The 23,396-nt window shown below is 42.6% G+C and overlaps 1 protein-coding gene and 1 long non-coding RNA gene across 2 annotated transcripts in view; both read right to left on the bottom strand.

The window, feature by feature from the left end:
• Positions 1-23,396, bottom strand: part of WBSCR17 (Williams-Beuren syndrome chromosome region 17) — a 421,415-nt gene that overhangs the window by 348,096 nt on the left and 49,923 nt on the right. The window lies entirely within an intron of this gene.
• On the bottom strand, positions 20,918-21,762 carry LOC106727102. Its single transcript, XR_001363261.1, has 2 exons — positions 21,515-21,762; positions 20,918-21,178 (listed from the first exon to the last, which is right to left on the bottom strand). It is a non-coding gene; the product is annotated as an uncharacterized LOC106727102 (long non-coding RNA).

A 23,396-nucleotide genomic window follows, 5' to 3' on the forward strand; every position in this document is an offset into this window, starting at 1 on the left:
CAATTTGCCTATGATCTGATGAACTTGGCATTGCTGTTCCATTCCATGACTTATCACCCCACCTCCCACACTGTGGCCCCCCAAAGAATGTGCCAGCATGTCTGTGTGCTGTGGAGAGGCTAAGATTCCCTGTGGGTTCTGGCAGGCACCCGTGAGATTTTGCCAGGGTAGTAACAACCCAAGACGAAGGGCAGCGGGCACGCCCTCAAGGACACTCAGTGAGTATGCAGCAGAGACAGAAATAGAGCCGAGCATGGACCATTTCCTTCCCTGGGCTGCCTTTCTTTCCTTTTCTCTTTCTAATGATTTAGGTGATTATTTTTTTTCCCAGCACGACCAGCAGCTATTGCAGCAGGTGCAGTTTTTGTAAACACCCCACAGAAGTGCTGCGAGCGAGGTCAAGGGCAGGTGCCCCCGCTGAGGGCTGGCCCGGATTCCGCGTTTCTTGTTATTGTCGCCCGCTGCAGATTGCCAACACAGCCTGGAGGTTTCATCTGGAGATCCAGGCGCACCTGGTGGCAGAGGGAACACCAGCCGGGCCCTCCAAGGGGACATCAGGAGCTCTGGGGCAAAACAATGCCATTACCCAATCCTGGGGAAAAGAAAACAAGCAGGCTTACAGACAGATGGGGTGCAGCCACCCAGGATGTGTGGTGTGCAAAGCCTGAGAAAGCACCCCACCTCAGAGACCGGACCCATCCAGCGGAGAAGATGTGAGGGGTGCAGCCCTACTGCTGATCCCTGAAATGGCACGATGACTGCCTCTGAGCCGGCACGGTCTGCTTTCTGGTACACAAAGTCTTCATTTTCCTAAGCCCTTGGATCTCGGTTTTACACCATTCAAAGGAAAAATCCCCCACGGGAAGTTAGCAATGAAGCCTTACCCACCACTGACCCGCAGAGTGGATGAGTGTGTCAATGCCTCTCCCGAGAGAGTAGATTTTTCAAGGCAAAGGAGATGAGACGACAAGACTCAGGGAACCGGGTGGCAGGAAGGGTCACCCCAAAGTGGGGGGACAGGCTGGGAGGATAAAAACACCCCTTCAGAATGCTCCCCTGTGCTGGCCACTGCGGACACAGGCCATAGGCCTGACAAAGTGGAAGGTTGCTTTCATTAGGTGCAAGATCCACTTTCCATCGCTGGGAGCCTGAGAGGGGGATGGGAGGCTGATAAAAGCCTGACTTTCAGTAAAAATGGGAGAGAAAGATCTGATGATTCTTTGCCTTTGTCCTCTGTGTTTTCTGGCCATCTCAGAACTAATTCTGCATAACAGCGGTTCTGTCGAACGCCTTCTTTCCTCCCACCCTTGCAGTACTGGACAGAGATTTCTCATTTCATACATCATTTATTCCAGCGGTAATGCCATCCAAGTCACTTCAGGTCCTTAGCAAACAAAAAGAGCTAAATGAAATTCTGTGGCAGCATTAAGAATAGAGACACAGGGTAATGGGGACTTCTGTGTAGTCAACAAACCATGGACAGAGGGTCTTACTCCCAACTGAGGGCAAAAGCCACGATGAGCAGACTGAGTGTTTTATTCCCAAGTGCAAAGTCAAAACTTGGCGTCCTCTTGCCCTGGCAGTCTGTTGGGACATCATCCCATACACCGAAAAGACCACAGGTTCGATTCTCGGTCAGAGCACACACAGGAGGCAACGGATCAGTGTTTCTTTCTCACATCAATGTCTCTCTCTATGTCTGTCTGTCTGTCTCTCTCTTCCTCCCTCTAAAATCAATAAACATATCCTTGTGTGAGGATTAAGGAAAAAATATTAGTGTGCTGTCAATAAGGTAGGAGATCCAGGAGTCAGTATGCAGGAGAAGGCATAATACAAACCCCTAACCCCCAAATTCAGGAATCGGCACCCGTAACATTGAAATTTGTTTCGACAATGGGAATACAGCAATCTTGTACAATGCTGTGGTTTATCGCTGCAGAAAGCTCCATAAGAACATGGTTAATTATCACCATGGATGAAACTAAGACCCATTCCAGAACATTTGGCCAGTGCATGGGAGTTAGCTTAGTTTCTCTCCCTTCAACCCACCCTGCCCTTCCCATTCAGTCTGTCCTCCAAGATTAAATTAATGTCAGCATACACTAGCACAGAAATCAGTTTTTCAAAATCACCTGGAAGAGGCCTGGCTGACTGTGTTCACACATCTAAAGCAACAAGTGTGTCAGCTTGTAACCATGGAACCAAAGAACCAAGACCACCCTTCCATGAGGCTATACAGACACAGCTACTATCCTACACCGCCTGCCATCACACACTGATACACCTGGCTCCCTTGTTCAGATTCCAGGCTCACAGAGTAACCCTCTGGCTGTTCTTTGGCTTTCCATTCAGTCATGCCAACTCAAACCTTCTAGGCCTGGTAGCAGTTATCTCTCTCCGTGACGTTTAACTCATCAGCATTATGGGTCTACTTCTGTGGAGTGTGACTTTCCCTCACACGGGCATGGTCATTGGAGCCTCAGAACACAGAACAAATTTAAAAGCCATCTGAATATCCAAATATAAAAGACATTTTTATTTAAAAAAAAAAAGAGCACAGGACAAGATGCTGATACAGTAAGGGGCTCCCCAGTGCAGCTCCGTCCTCTCCTCCTACACCTCATCCAATTCTGTGAAGACAAGATATAAGCCTACGAGGTGGGGAGTGGCGCACCCCTGGGCACTGCCATCTGCGAAGCCCACAGCCCCAGGCTCATGGACATCTCGGTAACTTAGACGCCACACTTGGAAAGGAAGGTGTGAGAAGGGTGTGTGGAAGGAGTGGGTGGTGCAGAGGCTGCCGGGGTTAGCAGCAGAACACCCGAGCATTTAAAACTCGTCTTTCCTCCTGGTTGGCAGAACTGCACCTCAGTTTCCCCATCTGTGATAGAGGGAGTAGAACTCCTCTATCTTTACGGGGTTGTGGAGAATTAAATGAGAGAATGTGTGTGAATTTGGAATTCACCATGGAAACTCATGCTGCTCTCAGTCACCTATGAGAGCCCCTCATCTCCATTCTTTCGGCCCCTCCACCTTGTGTCTATGACCCCTCCCTCCTCACCTCTCTTGCCCCCACTAAAATACAAGTAACCCTGAGGTGGTCAGTGGTGGCTGAGTGTGCTCTGAAAGGCTGTACCCCACAAACACACTGACCTTGACTGCCAAAGCCCTGAGAAGAGCTTTCACGCTTGTGCAAATAGGATGGGGGTGACAAGAGAAAGAGGGACAAGAAGACTGAGGGAGGAAGGCATGGAGGCCTCGCCTGGAGGGTTCAGCAGATGACTCCTGAGGGGAGGATCAGCTTTCACTCACGTTGACTTTACCACCTCCGTCACACGTCCCAAACTCCCTTCTCGCTCATGGACACCCATTCGGTCCTCGGTGCTCACTGGTTTCTGTGGAAACCCCAGAACTCTCCAATGTGAATGGTGACATGGAGAATAACTTGGGAAATGCTGGGAATACTAAAGACCTTTCTATGCCCCAAAGGAGACCACCACCCAGGCCCTACTTCCTCATTATTTTGGACTGAATGTTTGTGTCCCCAAATTCAAATGTGGAAGCCCTAACCCCGAAGGTGATGGAGGTGGGGATGGCAGTGGGGCCTCTCTCCTTCCCATCTTCTCCCTCCCTCTCTCCACCAGGGGAAGACATCGAGAGAAGGCAGCCATCCATAAGGCAGGAAGAGCGCTGCCACCAGAACCCGCTGTGCTGGAACCCTGATCCCTTGGACTCCCCAGCCTCTAAGTCTGTGATTCTCAACTCTGAGTCACTGACTCAAGTTCAGCACAGTGTTTTGTCTGTGCTGGGTGATGCCTGAGAGCTGCTCTGCAGGTCGATCCAAGCAAACAGACCCAGCTAGCCTCTGGTGTGGTCAGTTTAAGCCCATCAGATAAGCTAGTTGCCGTTCTTGGCTTCATCCCATTATTCTCCTTCTGCTTGTGGGTGACCAAGTGTGAATTCACCAGGCCCTGGGCATAGCGTGTTGCCGACACAGAGCTGGATGAACAGGGCAGGTGGATCGGTGACTTCCCCCAGCCCCTACATGGAACTAGGGCCCAGTCACTGCATCGACCTGACATTTGCTGGGTTGAATTAGGAGCCTTTCAAATAGTCAATCCATCCTATAAACCTGTCTGTCTGGATATCGGGGGCTGTTGGGGACAGTGGGAGACTCCTCCACAGCAAGAATAGGAATGGCTCACAAGCATCCCTACATCTGCTTCACGTATGTGGATTTCCCTGGATGACCTTATCTTTTAGACCCACTGGTTACCAGACAGGGAAACTCAGAAATAGCACAGCCTGTGGCCAAGCCATGTGGCCTGCAGCTGCTCAGATGTGCCGAAAGAGCCAAACAAACGAGAGAGAGAGAGAGAGAGAGAGAGAGAGAGAGGAGACTAGGATCCAGACTGGGCCATCATGCCCTTATCCCCAGGCCATTGAGGTCAGGATGGCCTGTCGGTCAGGGTAGGAGGGGCCTCCCAAGTGAATTCTGGGTCAGTGCACAGCCTTCTGGCTGCAGCACTCAACAAGCAGTGGCTCAGCCAGAGAGACATGGAGGCTGGAAGTCCTGTCAGAGCTCTGGGTCAGCTTTCTATCTCTTGGACATCCGCCCACGATAGCAGAATAACTACATCACCTCCAAGAAGCATGTCCTCCCACAGCAGCACCCAGAGCAGAAAAGCAAGAGAAAGAACGAAGGGGTGTTTTCCTGCGCGGCTCTCTCTGTCAGGGAAGGAAGCAAATCTCGGATGCCCACTGCTGACATGCCGCCCGCCTCATGGACCAAACTGAGCCACATCCCAGATCAGCCAGGTGCAGGGGAATGAATTACAATAGAGCTATTGGCCAAGCGGGGATCAAACTGGGAGCGAGAAGGGCTGTTGTAAGCTGCAGAATGCCCTAAGACACAGGTCCTAATCCCTGGATGCTGTGGATGTTTCCTTCTTTGGGAAAGAGGTCTCAGCAGGTGAGATCGTTAAGGATCCTGACATGGAGAGATTATCCTGGATTATCCAGGTGGCCCCTGAAAACCCTCACAAATGTTCTTATAAGAAGAGGCAGAGGCAGATTCAACCGACACCTTCAGGAAAGGAGAAGGCAAGGTGAAGACGGAGCAGAGCGATCTGAAGATGCCGGGCCTCAAAGAATGGAGCAATGCTGCCACGAGCCAAGGGATGCCGGGAGCTAGCAGAAGCTGGGAGAAGCGAGAAACAGATTCTTCCCGAGAACATCTGGAGATAGCAAAGCGCTGCCGACACGGTGATTTCCATCCAATGGTACTGACTCTGGACATCTGGCCTCCATAACTGTGAGAGAATACATTTCTCTTGTTTTAAGTCACTAGGTTTGTCATCATTTATTACAGCCCCCACAGGAAATTAATACAAGGGAGAATGGCTTCTGCTAGGAAACCAGCTGTCAGCCTGACCTTCCTTCCCTGAGATCCTGACCTCTCCTTTCCACTTCAGTGCCCCACCTACACACACGCATGCATGCAGACACATGCACACACACACACACACATACACACATATCAAGCAAGGTCCTCCTGAATCTCTGCCCTGATATCTCCTGAATAAGCGTTCCTGGAGCAAAAATATAAAGCTAAGGTCCTTGGGGACCACTGTTTTCTTCTCTATTGGGCTGAACCATCCCAAATGGTCCCTATTTGTAACAATGAAAGGGAGTCTTGGGAATAAGGCATCCGACAAGCCACCAGTATGGAAGCAGAGGAGGTGACCAGCGCACGGCATGATAAGCCAGGCACGCCAAGGCCAGCAGAACCTTGCCCTGTACTCGCTCAATCCACGTGCTGGAGCGCGGACCCAGACCCGCTCGGCCAAGGCCAGGATGTTGCCATTTGATGTGCTTTTCAGCAAATTACTCATAAAAAATTCATAACTGCAGCTGACCCTCATTAGAATGTGTTTCATTAAATTAAAACATCAATCCCAGAAATATGTTTGCTTAACAGGCAGAAACGATTTGGGGACCACATGGTGCACACCATCAAATCAAATCAAATGGTGGACGCAGACGAAATTAGGCTATCAAGCACAGAGGGCAGGAGGGACAGCTGGTTCTCTTGCCAAAGGAGCATAATCATGGCTTATGAAAAAGGCCCAACGCTTCCAAATTGTGCCCATGCAAAGCAGCAGAACGGGACAAGGAGTGTTGTCGAACAGGGTGCCTGACAGGCAGACAGGTTGGCCTGGAGAGCGCCGGGTCTGTCCTGAGCTCTCTTGGGAGCCTGCCTTCGACCCCCCAGTTCTCCCTTCTGAAGGCATGAAGGGCAGATTCCGAGGAGGGGCTCAAGGACTGGAAAGGACATGGTGATCCCCCAGTTTCCTCCCACTCCAGTGTTCCTCAGAAGGCAGCACAGGAAGGGCCAGACTAGCAACCTAAGAAACGTAAGGGGCAGAGCCAACACCCCAGCCCCTGCTCCAGGCGAGACCTGAAAGGACACAGCCTTTCCAACGTTTTCCTTGAGTTGATAAGGCTCTTTCGAGTATGATAGCTCAGTTCTTATTCCACTGCAATGAAGCAAAGAAGCCATTATCCTGCCCCCAAGGTAACAGAGGAGTGATTCAACCTCGACCACAAGGATAAGACATGAAAGCTCCCAAATTAGAATCCAGGTTTGTTGTTTTCATATTTATCTTTGCTCCGCTGCTCCAAAGGGAGCCTGCTCCCCATGCAGCTGCCTGAGCCAGCCACCAAGAGGGGCAAGGTGGCTGGTCAGAAAAATACCCAAGTCACAGACACTGAAGACCTTTGCAGTTCACTACATGCCCAATGGTTAAAGAAGCTTGTCACTCGTTGTTCAGATATTTAAGTTCCCAGAGAAGGGCACGAGTGTCATATAGCTATTTTTTTATTTAATTGGTTTTAATATATTACTTCTAAGCAATATAAACTTGATTTGGATAAATAAAAAACAAATTGATCAAAATGACAAAAATAAGTGCTTACCAACCTGGAAAAATAAAATAAGATGTGCTTGATTGAAAATATTTACAGGTCAAATGAGTATTACTATCTTTATTGCATGCCCTGCTTGCATATTTAAGGTGCCAAGCACAATTTGTGTAAGAATGAGATCGTATTAGGAATAAAGATGCCAGAAAAAGACAATACTAACTGGCTTCAATGATAAAGGGAGCGTTTTGGTTCATGAGTTGGGTGTCCAAATGGAGGTCGGGTGAGGCTTCCTGGAGCAGCAACACCAACGAAGTCCCAAGGTGCTGGTTCTGCCCGCCTCTCCCTTCTTGGGTTGGCTTCACCCATAGGCTGTCCATGGAGGCAGCTCCCTAAACCACAAGGTTTTCTTGTGCTTTGCTGGCTCTGACCAGGATGCTAGTTGCCAAATGGTTTTCACCAAGTAGGTCCTCCTGAACTGGAGTTAGGTGTTGTCAGTCCCCAGCACGCCAGGCTAGGGATGGGGAGGACATGTCTGGAAAAACAGGGACTGGATGCACTCATTCAAACAGATGTCCATCTCAGAAATTATTTATTTAGGCAACAGTGAATAAAAATTAAAATAACATTAACATCATAAGAAGCAAAATCTTTACAATCCAAGACATTTGGGAAAAGCACAGTATTGAACACCTGCTTCTTCTCTGCTTCCTTCTGAAACCTTATCAAAATAAAAGTAAACAAATCTTTAAATCTATTAAGTATACAAGATGAACTTGGAGCATCTTGTGGTGCTGAAAAGTAAGAAAAAGTTCTTTTTTTTTTTTTAAGTTGGAGGAGTTATGTCCAAAGCACACTAGAACCAACCTGACAATTTGAAAGAGAATGGCCAACACTGGAACAAAAGAAATAAACACAGTATTGGATGTAGCCAAAGAATAAAATAAATATTCATAAATCCATACTGACATAAATAAGAGATTGAATAAGAAATTGGGGAGAAGAGACAACTTTCCTTACAGAAGAATTCCAATTAAGAAGTGTGGGATGAATAAGGGAAGCAGAAAATGTTCTCTAGAAACCACAAGTAATCATTGTGGCAGGCAATGCTAGAAATCGTGGGCAAAAGTTTAAGGGCAAGTAAGATATTTGCATAGCCTCTAAGTATCCCCCAAACTTGTATTAATCATAAAGAGGGAAGCTTTACCCTCCCCCTGGAACTTTCCAGGGGAGAAGCTGGACGAGGCTACTTAAGCCGGTGATCACATAAACATCACTGGTCACATGGAGCTCAGGTAACCCCAACATGATGCTCTGAGAGGGGACATCGTCTCTGTGATGTCCTTCCCCCCAAAACCTCAATCAAATCCTAAGAAAATGCTAAACAAGCCCAAATGAGGAGACATTCTAGAAAACACCTGACCAGTGCTCTTCAAAAGTATCGAGGTGATGAAACACCAGGAAATACTCAGGAACTCTTAGAACTTGACAACTAAATGCAACATAGGATCCTGGAGTGGATCCTGGGACAGGAAAAGGACATCGCCAGAAAATCTGGTCAAATCTGAATCAAGTCCAGTTATTATATTTAGTTATTTTATTTAGTCATTACATTCTGCTTAGTATTTCGTTTAGTATTGCACCAGTGTTAATTTCTTCACTTCCATAGTCATGCCAGTGTTATGTAAGATGTCACCATCAGGGAACTCACTGTACTATTTTTGGAACTTTTCCGTGCGTCTAAAATTATTTCAGAATACAAAGTTTGGAATGAAGCTCGCACCACAGGCAACAGCACAGAGAGACTGAAAAAGACACGTTTCTAAATCACACTCTTCCACTGCACGAGCGTGCTGATGGCCCCTGCCCACTGGACCATCTACTGGCTTGAACCAATAAATTCCCTATTGTCCAGAGGGGTAAAAAAAAAAAAGATCTATGGACTTGCAAGGACAAGAAGCAGGAGAGGAGACTACTGACAGGCAGCATGAACTGAAATTTGGAAGAAGAAACGGGAGAGGAAGAGCAAGGAGGGAGGTGCCAATTCATGTCCAGGAGCCCAGAAAGGAGGTTCCAGAAGGTGTAGAACTGAAAGAGAAGCATGGCAGTCATTCTGTAGAAGGTGCAGCTATGCCCCAGACCTCCACCCCCACCACCCAGACAGCTGGCTGCATCCCCCCAGAGGCTCCAGTGCACAGAGGAGGGCAAGGGGTTAAAGGGAACAGAGGGAGGTAACATGAAAGTATAGACACCCCCACACACTGCCCCACGCCTCCTCATGAGCTCCCAGAATGCACACAGGCGGACAGGCTGGGGACAGCCGACTGCACGTTGCTGCCCTAGGAAAACGAATGGCGCCAGAGGAAAGATCAACAAATACTGACATGTGAGCTTCGCCTGGTGCATTCGTCCGCTGGGGCTGCCATAACAAAGCGCCACAGCCTGGGTGGCTCCAACAATAAATTTACTTCTTCACAGTCTGGAGGCCTGAAGTCTGAGATCCAGGTGTCGACAAAGCTGGTTTTTCCCTTGGCTTTGGCCGCCTTCTCCCTGCTTGCCTTACATGGTCTCTCCTCTGTGTGTCCGTGTCCTGACCTCTTCTTAGAACAGTGATGGCGAACCTATGACGCGTGTCAGAGGCGACACGCAAACTCATTTTTTTGGTTGATTTTTCTTCGTTAAATGGCATTTAAATATATAAAATAAATATCAAAAATATAAGTCTTTGTTTTACTATGGTTGCAAATATCAAAAAATTTCTACATGTGACACGGCACCAGAGTTAAGTTAGGGTTTTTCAAAATGCTGACACGCCGAGCTCAAAAGGTTCGCCATCACTGTCTTAGAAGGGCACCAGGGATACTGGATTGGGGTCCATCCTAATGACCTCATTTAACCTTAAGCACCTCTTTAAAGGCCCATCTCCCAAAACAGCCACATTGTGAGGTACTGAGACTTAGGACTTTAACATATAATTTGGGGGGAAATACAATTCAGTCCATAACACCCAGCAAAATAGCCGTACGCCAGCCTAAGCACCCACCAGAGAAGACCAGGGGTTGTTCCGCCCAAAAAATGCACAGAAAGCTCCCAAATGCTTCAGAGCCTCCCTCCTAAATCTGAAAGAACAAAGCATTACCAGGCCTTGAGGAAAACTGACAACATGAGGTCAGAGGTCAGATGTCAAAACCAACAGATAGATAATACACGTGACCACAGAGCGTGCAGAGGACAGGAACCCTCAGTGCCCCTCTGGAGTGAGGAAAGGGACCACACTCACCAACAGAAACAGCGTATTCAGAAGAGCAGCAGCTGGAGAGTAAGAAAATGCTTACATAGAACAGAAATTTCAAATTTTTAAGAGAAGAGATGAGAGACCAAATCTCCTAGAAAACGAGAAGAAGACAAAACGGCAAATAATTTTAGAGAAATAAGAAAAATCAGGGGTTCAATGGAGGAGGTCTAGCCCCTGATGCAGAAACATTTCAGAAAAAGAGAGATTTAATAAAAGAATATACACCAGAACGGAGGCTCCCCAGGGAGCCAATCAAAGAGAGAAAGAAGGAATTGCATGGAAACCAGGTGCTGAGCCCAGGAGGGAATCCCAGGGAGAGGGGTGCAAGGCAGACACCCCAGGGTGCCAGCAGGACCCTCTCCAAGGAAACAGCCAAAACACAAAATAGAACTGAATGCGTGGCCATGTGGAAAAGAGCAGCATTCAGAGGGGTTTACAATCTTGTTGGAGTTACGGGACAGTAACCACAAAGCACAAATAAAAACATCCACGCAAAGAACAGGGGGAAAAAAGAGAGGCATTATTATTAAGTCCATAAGCTGTACAAGATTAAAAATGTAATCAGAGTTCCTCAGGTTATCAGTGAACAACACATACACAGTCATATGGTAAATGCTAAGTACGTACTGACTCAATCAGCAGGTACAATATGCAGGTACCAGAAGGGAGGAGGGAGAAAGACAGGCTATGAGACAGTGACAACAGCTGTGGAGCGGGCAGGCGCTCGGCAAGCAAAGGGAACTCAGACACTGTGGCAGCCCCTACAGACCGGTGGCCTTCTCCTCCTTCTGGACAGTCTTGAAGGATGGGCAGGAGTCAGCCAAGAAGAACCCACCCAAAGTACCTAGAGAATATGTCTGGCGTGTATTGGCTGCTCAACAAATAGTAGTTGTTCTTACTCATTTTCTTATAAAATTATTAATGATCCATGAAGAACATAGGAGTTTCCCATGCAGAATGTGTGTACATTATCTACACCATGCCTGGACCACCACAGACACCTCACTGAATGATAGCTATGGTTAGTCTTGTTACTGATAGTCCTTTAACTCATCTCTAGCCCTTGTATACCCAGAGCAGGTATTTGTGCCTCACTGTTTCAGTTATTTATTGCAGCATAAGAAATCACACCCACTAGTATTTTAAAAACCACCACCATTTTAGTATTTCTCATAATTCTGTGGGTCGATGGGGCTCAGCTGATTGGTTCTTCAGCTGGTTTTATGGTTACAGTCAGATGGTGGATGATGCTGGTGCATCCAAGAAGGCTGGGCTCAGCTGGACACGGGCACAGCTGGCCTTTCTCTCCCTTGCTGCTTCCATTTTGTCTCAGGGGCTCTCCCTTGCACAGCGGCCGGGCACTCAAGGGCACACGGGCCTTCTGAAAGCAACTGCCCAGAATCCAGCATGGCCTTACTTCCGCCACACTGTGCTGGCTAGAGCGAGGCCCTGGCCAGTGTGGGTTCAGTGTGGGAGGGACCACACATGGGCAGCATACCAGGCGGCATCATTCCTCCAGGGTCACCTCTGGAGAGGCACAGTGGCCCCTGCAGGAGAAGGGCAAGCAACAGAGATGATATATTTGAAGTACCTAGCAGGGTGCCTTGTATATCCTAAGTACTCAACAAACAACCGCCAACAAAAGAGGGACACATTCCAGTTGGAAAATAACATGAACACGGAACAGAGGCAGGAAACACTGTGGAGGGACGAGAAAGCACAAAATACTGGTAGCTGAATGTAGAGTCCAAAAAAGGACCCAGACACAGGGAAGGGACCTCTGCTGCCCCCTGTACCCTGCCTTCCCCGCAGACCTCTCTGGAAATCTCGAGTAGTGAGGAGACAGGTCATGAGTACTGACAACGGTCGAATTAAATTACAAAGAAATAAAAAAAAAAAACTATGTTCCTGACATTCAAACATTAAAAGTAGGCAAAACCACAGAACTACACAGAAAACATTTTAAAGGGATTGAGAAATTTTATGGCAGAAAACATTAGCAAGTTCTAAATGGTTAAAAAATAAAAGCCACTGACAAAGCTAAAAGCCACTAGAAACAAGTATCACCATTGAAATAAATGCAATGAATGATTAGTATCTGGAATGTAGAAGCTGTGCCTACAAACAACCAATGGGAAAAGCACAAGCACTGCTTGGTGTAGCTTTGTTGGGAGAACAACCTGGTGGGGTCTATTACAATCTAAAATGTACAGAACTTTTTTTATTATATTTTATTGATTTATTTATTTTTTTACAGAGAGGAAGGGAGAGGGATAGAGAGTTAGAAACATCGATGAGAGAGAAACATCGATCAGCTGCCTCCTGCATACTCCCTACTGGGGATGTGCCTGCAACTAAGGAATCGAACCTGGGACCCTTCAGTCCGCAGGCCGACGCTCTATCCACTGAGCCAAACCCGTTAGGGCTGTACAGAACTTTTGATTGAGTTTTCCTATGTCTAAGTTTCCATATGGAGGAACACTAAAAAGATCACACGGTGACAACAAGAATATTAATAGTAACAGCGACTGCCATAAGAAACAATGGAAACATTTTAATGTCCATCAGTAGCAGGCTGGTTAAATACTCTGGTGAATCTACACCAGGCTATGCAGCACCTAAGAGAATGCAGCCAGAGCTATTGTACCAACATGGACAGACTCTCGGGTTCAAATACACACACACACACAAAAAAAAAAAGTTGCAGAAAAATATAAGTGTGCATACCCATTTATCATTTTTTAGAAACCAAACACTTACTTTCTTGCTATGTGTGCCAATATTTGTGATAAATGCATAGAAAATGTCTTGAAAAGGAACACACTTAATTATCAACAGTTTAGCACAGGGTGGAGGGAAGTTTATAGGGGGCTTTTGCTTTCCTCTCCTGCCTTATTATTAAATTTTTCATTAACAGTGTATGTACATATGACTTAGGTACTTTTAGTTAAATAAGAAAAAGGAGGGTAGGACCAAAAGAACTAAGAGGTGAAAAGACTAGAATGATATAAGGTATTTCAAATATAACAAGCAGAGACCTAGATATACACAACCTAATTAGTTTGATAAAAAAGAAGGAAATTCTCATATGCAACCATATGCTGATTACAGAAAGCTCATGGAAACTACCCAAGCCCAAGATTAAAATACAAAATGGGTAATCAAACACAAGTGCAGCTTCATATTCACAAATGAGAATTTAAGCCAAAAGAGTAAGTAAAAACAGAAACAAAAAGCTAAAATGTACATACACACAAGGAAATAATATAACAATAAAGAACAAAAGAAATGAACAAAATATAAAGAGGTATCCCCAAACAATATAGTGGTAATATAAAAAATTTTTTCGTGGAACTAATGACAAATCATAATACCCAATATCATAATATGATAATCAAGTGAAAAATTAAAATACTTAATTTAAATAAAGCAATTGAGAAAGTAGAACTAATTAACTGTGATTGTACCAAGAGGAGAAACAGAATATATATTTTTTTCAAATGTACGTAAGACCTTCACAAACACTAGGTCCATTTCTATGCTCTTACCTGCAGCCATAGATCTATCTCAGCATCCATAACAGGGGACAACTAGACCTCCTATACCCTGATGGGATCGTAGAAGCATACACTACCCCCTAGAGGTATTTTTGTCCTCCCCCACCCACAAAGAGATGAACCTGAATGTCCATGAGCCTCCAGATCAGAGGTTCTCAATGTGTGATCTGGGACTTCTGGGGGCTCCCCCAGGATCACTTCACGGAGTCCACAAGAACAAAACTATTTGCTTAAAAGTACAAGGACATATTTTGTCTTTTTCACTCTCATTCTTTCCCAAGTATACAGCGGAGTTTTCCAGAAGTACATGACACATGATAACATCATCGATGGCCAATGGAGGGTGAGCTTGTATCTACTACTGTTTTAAAATTTTCTCCGTTTCAAATTTTAATATACTAAATATCAGTTGATAGAAACCACATACATAAATCATTTGAGTCTTCAGTCATTTATAAATTGTAAGGGGGTACTGAGGCCAAAAAGTTTGAGAATCCCTGCCCTTGATCCAACTATACTTCCTAGGAAATACAGGGTCTAGAGGAGCCAGTTCAATGACACCATGAGGAAGCATCGGACACACCCAGGAATCTAATTTATAGATGAAATGACATAATATTGGGGATTTGCTTTAAAACACACAGGACAGTGGCGGGGGGGGGGGGGGGGGTGTCTATGGGTTGAGAATGAAATGGGACTGAAAACTGATCATTAGTAGAAATACCTGGGTATCTACATGGGGACATGAAGGAGCATTATGCAAGCCTCTCTACTTTTGTATAGAATTAATTTTATTGTCACAATACTGTTAAGAGAGAAATGAATGTAATAGAGCCAATCATTTATGGCAATAGTTATATCAGGGAAAACATAAAATAATAGACCATTTTTTAAAATAATGATAATATAAAAACACTTTCAAAAAATTAATGACAAAACAGGTTCTTCCATTAAAAATATCAATAAAACAGAAAAATACATTTTAACGAGGTTTAAAAAATAAAATAAAAAAACACAACTGAGAAAAAAGTATCATGTGGCGGGAACTCAAAGCCCTAGGAACCAGCCATGGGGGTGGCTGAGAACTACACTTGGGGAACCAAAATGCAACAGCTACCAGAATCAAAAAACGCATTCAGGAAACCGTTGGCATCTATTCCTGAAAAGATGAAGGGTGGCATTACAAACATCAATCAAGATTAAACTGGGGTTTGAAAGAAGACTACAGTAAAATGATAACATAATTAAGAACATCCCAGAAGTGCTGTCAAAAGCAGAACTGGTTCTGTAACAACACATCCCATCAATGAAACAAAGAGTGGAGAGAACTACGGGGGGGGGGGGGGGGGGGGGGGGGGGGGCTATAAAACCTGAATTGAGAAGTAGAAGGAAAACGTGCCCTGGGAGGAAACAGTTCTCTTAGATGCTTCAAAACTTAGTTTGGAGAGGAAAGGTGTTCATAGCATGTCTTCCAGAGCCCAGGGCCTGTCTGTCTCCTAGGAAATGTCTCCTTCATGCACTGAGATAGGAAAATGGGTCCCATTTAAGGAAGCACAACAAATGAGCCTTTTCTCTGGCTTCTCATCTTAGACCTCAGCCATAGGCATCATCCCTCAGAACCAAAAGCAGAGGATTCCAGGTAGTCTTTACCTGCAAAGCTGTCGCTTCAGAGCGCCTGAGAAAGAAGGACCTAAATGTGCCCAATGCCTGAAGGGATCATTTATTGCTCACACCCCTCACTGACAAATTTCACTTCTAAAATTACTTCTGAGCAGCAACTGAGCTTAAACGCCAACTCCCAAAGATAAATAAAGGGGCACTAACGGGAAGGGCTGCCTTCTTGTGGGGAATAAGAATCACAGATCAATGAGAACCTTATAAAGTGTGAAAGCAAAGACAAAGCTATTAAGAAGGAAAGAAAAACTGTGCCTGAGCTTCTCCCAGTTCAGCGTGAGAAGGGAAGGCTGGGAATGGGGAGAGGGCGGAAACACAGCTGCTCTTCTTCCACCGCAAGAATCCCAAACTGCTGAGATTGTGCTAAGTGAAACCAGCTAAACACAGAAAGAAAACAGCACGGCATGATCTCACTTACAGGTGCAATCTAAGCAAGTCAAATGCCCAGAAGCAGAGAGTAGAGTGATGGTTACCAGGGGCGGGGTGCTGGGGGAAATAGAGATGTCGCTCGATGGGAACAAAATTACAGTTATGTAGGATGAATAAGTCTAGAGATCTAATATACAGCATGATGACACTAGCTAATACCATATTGGAAACTGGAAATTCGCTGCATCTATCTCGGGTGCTCTCATCATACACACACAAATGGTAACTATGTAAGGAGATGATACACTACATTAGCTTGATTGTAGTAATCCTTTCACTATATATTATATATTATATATCAAGTCATCATGTATCCCTTAAATATATAAAATTTTATTATAAATTATTTTTAAAAAACAAAACTTGCTGGTTTAAGTAATTAAACATTTAAACATGTGTACATAGAAATAGTGCTTGCTGATCAATGTGGCTTGGTAATATTGCAGAATGATGCCTTTTTGTAGAAAGAAGCTGGTTACCATAAGAATAAAATAAACGGGGTGGGGAGGAGAAGGAACAATGCCATTGAGCAATGGTCTGGATTCTGCAGTCATAATTGGAAAGACATGTTGAAACAACTATAAAAATTAAGATGACAGAAGATGATCCAAATGTTACTCCAAAAATAAAAGAACTTAATGATTACCTCATGGTGGGGGAGAGGGAAGTTCCTGACTGGATCAGAAAGCAAAATTTATTACACATGAGCAAAATGTGAATATTAAAAGATGTATGTAGGTTTTTTTAATTACAAAGTAAGAATGACCAGATTGTGAGTGTATGAGTAAAAATTCACTTAACAAATTACATTTGGTCATTATAAAATGTTAAAGGCATACTAAGAACTAAAAATCAAAGAATGGATTATTTTTCAAATAATAAATGTCAATGAAATATGTAAATAAAAACTGATTGCCAACGTAGAGAATGTGATGGAATCTCTGTTGTAATGATTTGCCATTCAACTGTGTTGTTAGAGTACAGAAATCAAGTACATTAAAAAGCAAACACATGGATCTGAACAATAAATTAATAACTGAATTAAAAAAAATTAGAAAATAAAAAGAGAATGTTCCTCTTTTTTTAAAAGGAATAAAGTAATAATTAAGATTATACTATATGCTTAAGCACAAAGAAGTAATTATTATGGAAGTCAAATTATCTGATCACAATATAATAAACATGGTTTAAGAAAAGGCAGATGAAAAAGTTTTGGGGAGTGATAAATAAGATCTGTTTTTTTCAAAACACTAACAAAATAGAAAATCCTAAGGAAAATTTAAACAAGAAACATAAAAAACACAACTGCACAATGTTAGAAAGGAGAAATAACAATAAGATGAAGGAAAGTCATTTGAGAATGCTATGCATAGTTATATACCACTAAATTGATTAATCTAATGGTAATTTATGATTTTCTATTAAAGTTGAAAATTCCAAGCCAATGAGAAATATAAAACTTACACAAATCAATAACTGGAGAGAAAACAAGCAATTATAAAAAAAACAACTATACACACATAGACAAATATACTCACAATCCTTCCAAATCTGAAAAATCTACAATAAATTTAAGTGCAAGAATTTTGCTCAGCACTGCAAGTTCATTCTAAGCCTTTGGGGGAGGGGAGGCATGTGATATATTTCATCCTGAAAGGCATCATTCCCCAATCATTAAAATTTATTAAGGATTGTATACAAAAGGAAATTCTTCTGAAGTTTCATTTTTTAATGTGGGGAAAAGATATAGAACATGATACTAGTCCATTAAGTGTAACCCTTTTTTCCCAAAACAAGTTTACAAATACAGAATAGGGGAGAAAATATTTAGCAGCAGCATGAGTTTCCAACAGCTCAAAAGAGTAACAACACTCCCATTGATTGGCCACATACTCCTGTGCTAGTCACTTAGACTACCTCAGCTCATATAATCCTCTTGACAACTCTATAAGGGAAATACTATTTTTACTTCCATTTACAAATAAGGAAACTGAGGCAGAGAAAGGATAAATAACTTGAAAGTCACTGAACTTCCAAGTGATGAAGCCAGATTCATATCCAATCTCTCCTCTCTCTTGCACTATCACTTTTTTATTAAATATGTGGGTAATATTTTCATGATGCATTGCCAACAAAATGATTTAAGCACGATATCCTGAAAAGAGCTTTGAAACCTGCTCAGCTGACTAGCTATATCATCTAGGACAAATTGTGGTACCATTCTGGGTGTTTCCTTTTTTTCTTTTCTTGTTTCTTTTCTTTTTATTTCTTTTTTCTTTTTTTAATTTAAAATTTTTTAACATTTCTAAAACTTATGAAGTGATCACCCCAATAAGTCTAGTTAGTACCCACCTAACATACATTGCTATTACGATATTATTGACTACACTCCTAAGAGGTATGTAGAACCCAAGAGCTAACTCATACTAGGTTTTATTCATCTGTTCTATTTAGGGAATATACTTATTAGTTAAATTATAATGACTGTCTATTACAATCACAAAATTGATTACCTACCCACTGTCTTCCCCACAACTCTGTAACGTCGTCAAGAATAGAAATTTTACAATTAAAACTAAACTCAGGTGGAGCTCAGTTCAAAATGTCATTCCACCTTTACACGATTACTCTGTCGCCATGGGTGAGTGACTTACTCTCAGTAAGCCTCAGTGTCCCCACTGATAAATAAATACATAATTAAAAGTTTCCGTGATAATTATATAAGCTGAGACATGAAAAGCATGTAGCACTGACTTAGCACACACAATGTGTTAAGTAAATAGCTAGCCAGACAACCTGAAATTATGGCCTAATCCAGAGATCAGTAAATTAAGGCCCAAATCCAGGCCAGTCAGTTTTTATATGGCCCATCGGTTAAGAATGGTTTTGTATTTTTATTTTTATTTTTATTTTATTAAATTTATTGGGGTGACACTGTTTATCAAAAGTATACAGGTTTCAGGTGCACAATCCCACAACACATCATCTGTACATTGTATTGTGTGTTCACCACCCCAAGTCACGTCTCCGTCCATCACCATTTATCCCCCTTATATCCTCCTCCACCTCCCCTCCCACCAGCAATCACCACACTGTTGTCCGTATCTATGAGTTTTTCTCTCTTTTTATTTTCTTTTTTGTTCAATCCCTCCAACACCACCCCTTCCAGCCTGCTCTCTATCTATGAGTCTGCCTCTATTTTACTTGTTACTTCATTTTGTTCATTAGATTCCACATATGAGTGGAATCATATGGTATTTGTCTTTCTCTGACTGGCTTATTTCACTTAGCATAATGCTCTCTATTGGGAAAAAAATATCCGAAGAATAGTAATAATATTTTGTGATACATGGAAATTATATGAAATTCAAATTTCATTGTCCAAAAATAAAATTTTATTGGCACACAACCACACTCATTTGGTTACATAGTAACTATGGTTGCTTTCACACTACAGTGGCAGAGCTGTGTAGTGGTGACAGAGACCATATGGCCTACAGAGCCGGAAATATTTACTCTCCAGCCCTTTCCAGAAGAAGTGTGCCAACCCTTGACCTAAACAATTATTGGACAAAGGTAAGAAGCCAAGTATTTATAAATCAATAATTTGTTTCCTGTGAGTATAATGTTACAACTGGAGACTCTATTCCTGGAAGCCCATATCCTACTATAAAAATACTGAAACTGCTTTTAGGAAAAAATAAATACAAATATATGTGTTGGGTCACAACCCCCTCGAATTTCCCAGGTATAAACTGAAACTGGCCCCCCATGTGGAGGGCAGGGAGAGACTGAAGAAAGAGGCAGGCCACTCTAAATTGGTAGGTGGCATTTTTAACAAGTAAGGGAACTTACGCTCATCTTGGGTGACTGAAAGACCAGCATGTTTTCCACACCCACCCACCACACTCTTAAAAGTTTATGTAGAGGCCTTAACTGGGTTCAATCACATACACCATCCAGATGGTCTCAACACCACCTTTCTCAAGACCGTATTCTAGAGCAGCTTCTAGCCTGAGGAAGGCAAGCAAAATATACATTTCCAGGGGGGGGGCGGGGGGGGAGCCTCCAACTGCCCAAGTCAACTGGTGGTTATATCCCCCAACAGTATGATTTTACAAGCACTTATTATATTGAAACAAACAATGGGAAAGCTATGCCATATATATTTCTTTGGGGGGATTTATCTGAATGGCTGAGTCTGGCTGAGGCCTGTAGTTACAGTCATCTATGGAGGGGAGGCTCCTTCTCCCTTGATCAATCTCCTCTCTGGTAGCAGGTATCTTTTGCTGTTCTGGGGACCACCCAAAATTATGGTCCTTTGTCCATCTCATAACCTGAACGCATACCAATGGCTCTAAGTGTGTATCTAGGACAAATGCCCAAGCAAGAGAAATGACCAGAAAATCTTCTTCAATGCACCTTTACTCCTCCATTTCAAAAAGATGCTGATGGCTTAGCTCCAATAGCTCCTCATGTCTTTAAGATCAAGTTCACATTCATGAATATGGCGCATACAACCCTAAAGACTGACTGCCTACTGGTTCTCAGCTCATTTCTCACTACCTCCTCCCTAAACTCCAGGCACTGGTGACACTAACTCACAGTGGCACGTCATTTCCTGCCTCAGGGAGCCCTTGCTCTCAGACTGTCCACCCGATGTGGCATGCACTCTCTATTACCCAACCCCCACACAAACCAGCTCCCATCATCCACGGAGCCTGAGGAGCTCCTGTTAGCCCTAGTACATACTAGTGCGGTAATGAAATAGGATACCCATCTTCTACATCACTGCAGAAGATGAAAGTAAATGAAATTATTCTGATTCCATATAACAGAAGACGAGGGGGTACGAAAGAAGAGGGTGGTAGGGCAATAACAGATGATGTCAAAGTAAAACCAAAAGATAAAGTTTGACAACGAAAGGGCATGGTTTAAACTTACGAGTTAAAAAAAAAGAAAAGGTATTGAAAATGGATGAAAATAGAAACGTATGTTGCTTACTAAAGATGCAACACAATCGATCAAAAACAAAATCCAGAGATGGGCTTTCTTTTATGTGAGGAGAGAAAGGCATCAAAAGTTAGACTGGAAGATTCCAGGGAAACTGATCCGTCTTGACGAGAAAAGTTTTGTTCTCTCTTTGTAAAGAAAGAGCAAAACAAAGAAAGAAAGTGGAAGAACCCAGAGATGTTCTGCATGCTCTGCCCACGTCGAGGTCTTCATCAGAGCTGCTTGGGACACCTGAGTCACTGACAACAGAACCTCTCTCCACACCTCACATCATCGTGAGAAAATCCTGCAAATGAAAGACTATGAATTACAATCCGGGCTACCGACAGTCTATTTAGCTCTATTATAGGAATCTGTAGGGAGGAATTTGGGGAATGAGTTTATACCTCAAAGAGTAATATTAATGTGATTTAGTAACAAAAAGATTAACTTGGGCCTCCACACACAAGAGAGTTTCTGAGCCCTTGCTTCTCCTCCTGCCTCTGGCCACCTCAGGGCAGATAATAAATCATGCAGTTACATTGTCCTCATGGGGTCACCTGGTCTATTCATCACTATTGCAGTCGGGAAGGGCTCATGGACTGGGGGGCGTGGGAAATCAAGGTCCAGTCAGGTGCCCTACCACGTGCTGCCGAGCAGCCTCCGTTCCCAGCTGTGTCCTTCTCCCACTTGCTGAATCGACCACTCCCCCTCCTCTGAGTGGGCAGAGATGCCTGGGCTGCTTTAAGCAGTGTCTGCAGATGGCCTGGCTCTTGGTGGATGCTTAGGATCTGGTGAATTGAACAGGAAACAAAACTCACCCAAGAAATACCATATAAATGAACAAATGGAGAAACGTTCAACCTCAAAGAAATACAAACAAATTATATCATCACCTTGCACTCATGTAGTGTAAATATTGCTAATTTCACGAGTACAAGGTGACTACTGCTTGATACAAACACACAAGCAAAGCCATGATAAAATTCACCAAGTATCTGTTTACATTGTACAATTTATATAAATTCTCAAGTTGGGAAAGCAATTTGTCAATTTGTATAAATACCCGTATGTTTATATGTGTTGGTCTAGTGACCCAACTGCAGTGGCATATCCTAAAAAACTCATTCTTAAAACAAGAAAAGCCATATGTACTGCAAAGTTTATTCCTGTATTTTCTATAATAGTAAAACGATAGAATGAACCAGATTATTTAACAAAAGAAACTGGTTAGGTAAATTATTGAACACCAACTCAAATTCAACAGAATAGAGTTTACTGACTCATGTAAAATAATTATTTAAAATATAATAATATGGAGAAATCTTTGTGCTATAAAGTTAATTCAATAAATTTAAAATATGACACTAAAGTTTAGCTATAATTAAAACCATGTAGCTCTGCCAGCATGGCTCAGTGGTTGAGCATCGACCTATGAACCAGGTCACGGTTTGATTCCCGGTTAGGGCACTTGCCCAGGTTGTGGGGCATGCAGGAGGCAGCTGATCAATGATTCTCTCTCATCATTGATGTCTCTACCTCTCTCTGCCTATCCCTTCCTCTTGAAATCAATAAAAATATATATTTTTAAAAAAAACACATGTAAAACTTCATATAAGTATAGACCGAATTATGTGTATGTTTCAAGAAAATACTAAGGATGACTATGGGTGAATTTTTCACGTTATCTTTACTATTATTGTAATATTGTCTATGATTTTTTATTACAGTGATATAATTGATATATAAAATTATATTAGTTTTAGGGTACAACGTAATGATTTTATAAATATTGTATCTATAGTGAATAGATTACCACAATCAACTGTGTAATGAATTTTTAAAATATAATTAAAACTTCTCTAATTTTATTTCATTGGAACAGGAGAAGGGAAAGCTGCTCTTTGTACATCCTTTTGATCTGTAAAACTTTTCATTACTTTTTTATACTGTTGTATGTAGAACACAATTAAAACAGCAAAAAAATATTACTACTTAGGGGCAAGAAATGAATAAAAAAGATTTTCTCCATTAAATATTAGAATATGTTCAAAACATATAAACAGTAACACTGGCTTTCTTAAAGCCAAGCCAAAACCACTAATGCAGAAGAGGCACCCCAAATGCAGATCAAAATTTTTAAAAAATTAAATAAGTGGGAAGATAAAATGTAATATCATACAGTATAACAAAAAACCAAATAACAAAATGGAGAAAAATTAGCTTAGATCCATATCCAATCTAAATTTAGTAACAAAAAAAGGTAGCTATAACAAATCAAACATAGGAAAAACTAGAATAAAACAAAATGACATTCTTCTCCCAAAAAAAAGGATTTTTAAAGTTTTTGTAATAGAAAAGATTTCAAAGGAAAGATAACTATTCTTACCAGATGTAGCTGTAATTAGTACATGTAATTTTATAAATATTATCAACATTTATGAAGACTAGAAGACCCTAACTAAAGGGAAAACAATAGCACTAGGAAACTCAGACATAAATATTATTAATACACACATACACTC

Source organism: Myotis brandtii, unplaced genomic scaffold (assembly GCF_000412655.1).
Source record: "Myotis brandtii unplaced genomic scaffold, ASM41265v1 scaffold363, whole genome shotgun sequence".
NCBI lineage: Eukaryota > Metazoa > Chordata > Mammalia > Chiroptera > Vespertilionidae > Myotis > Myotis brandtii.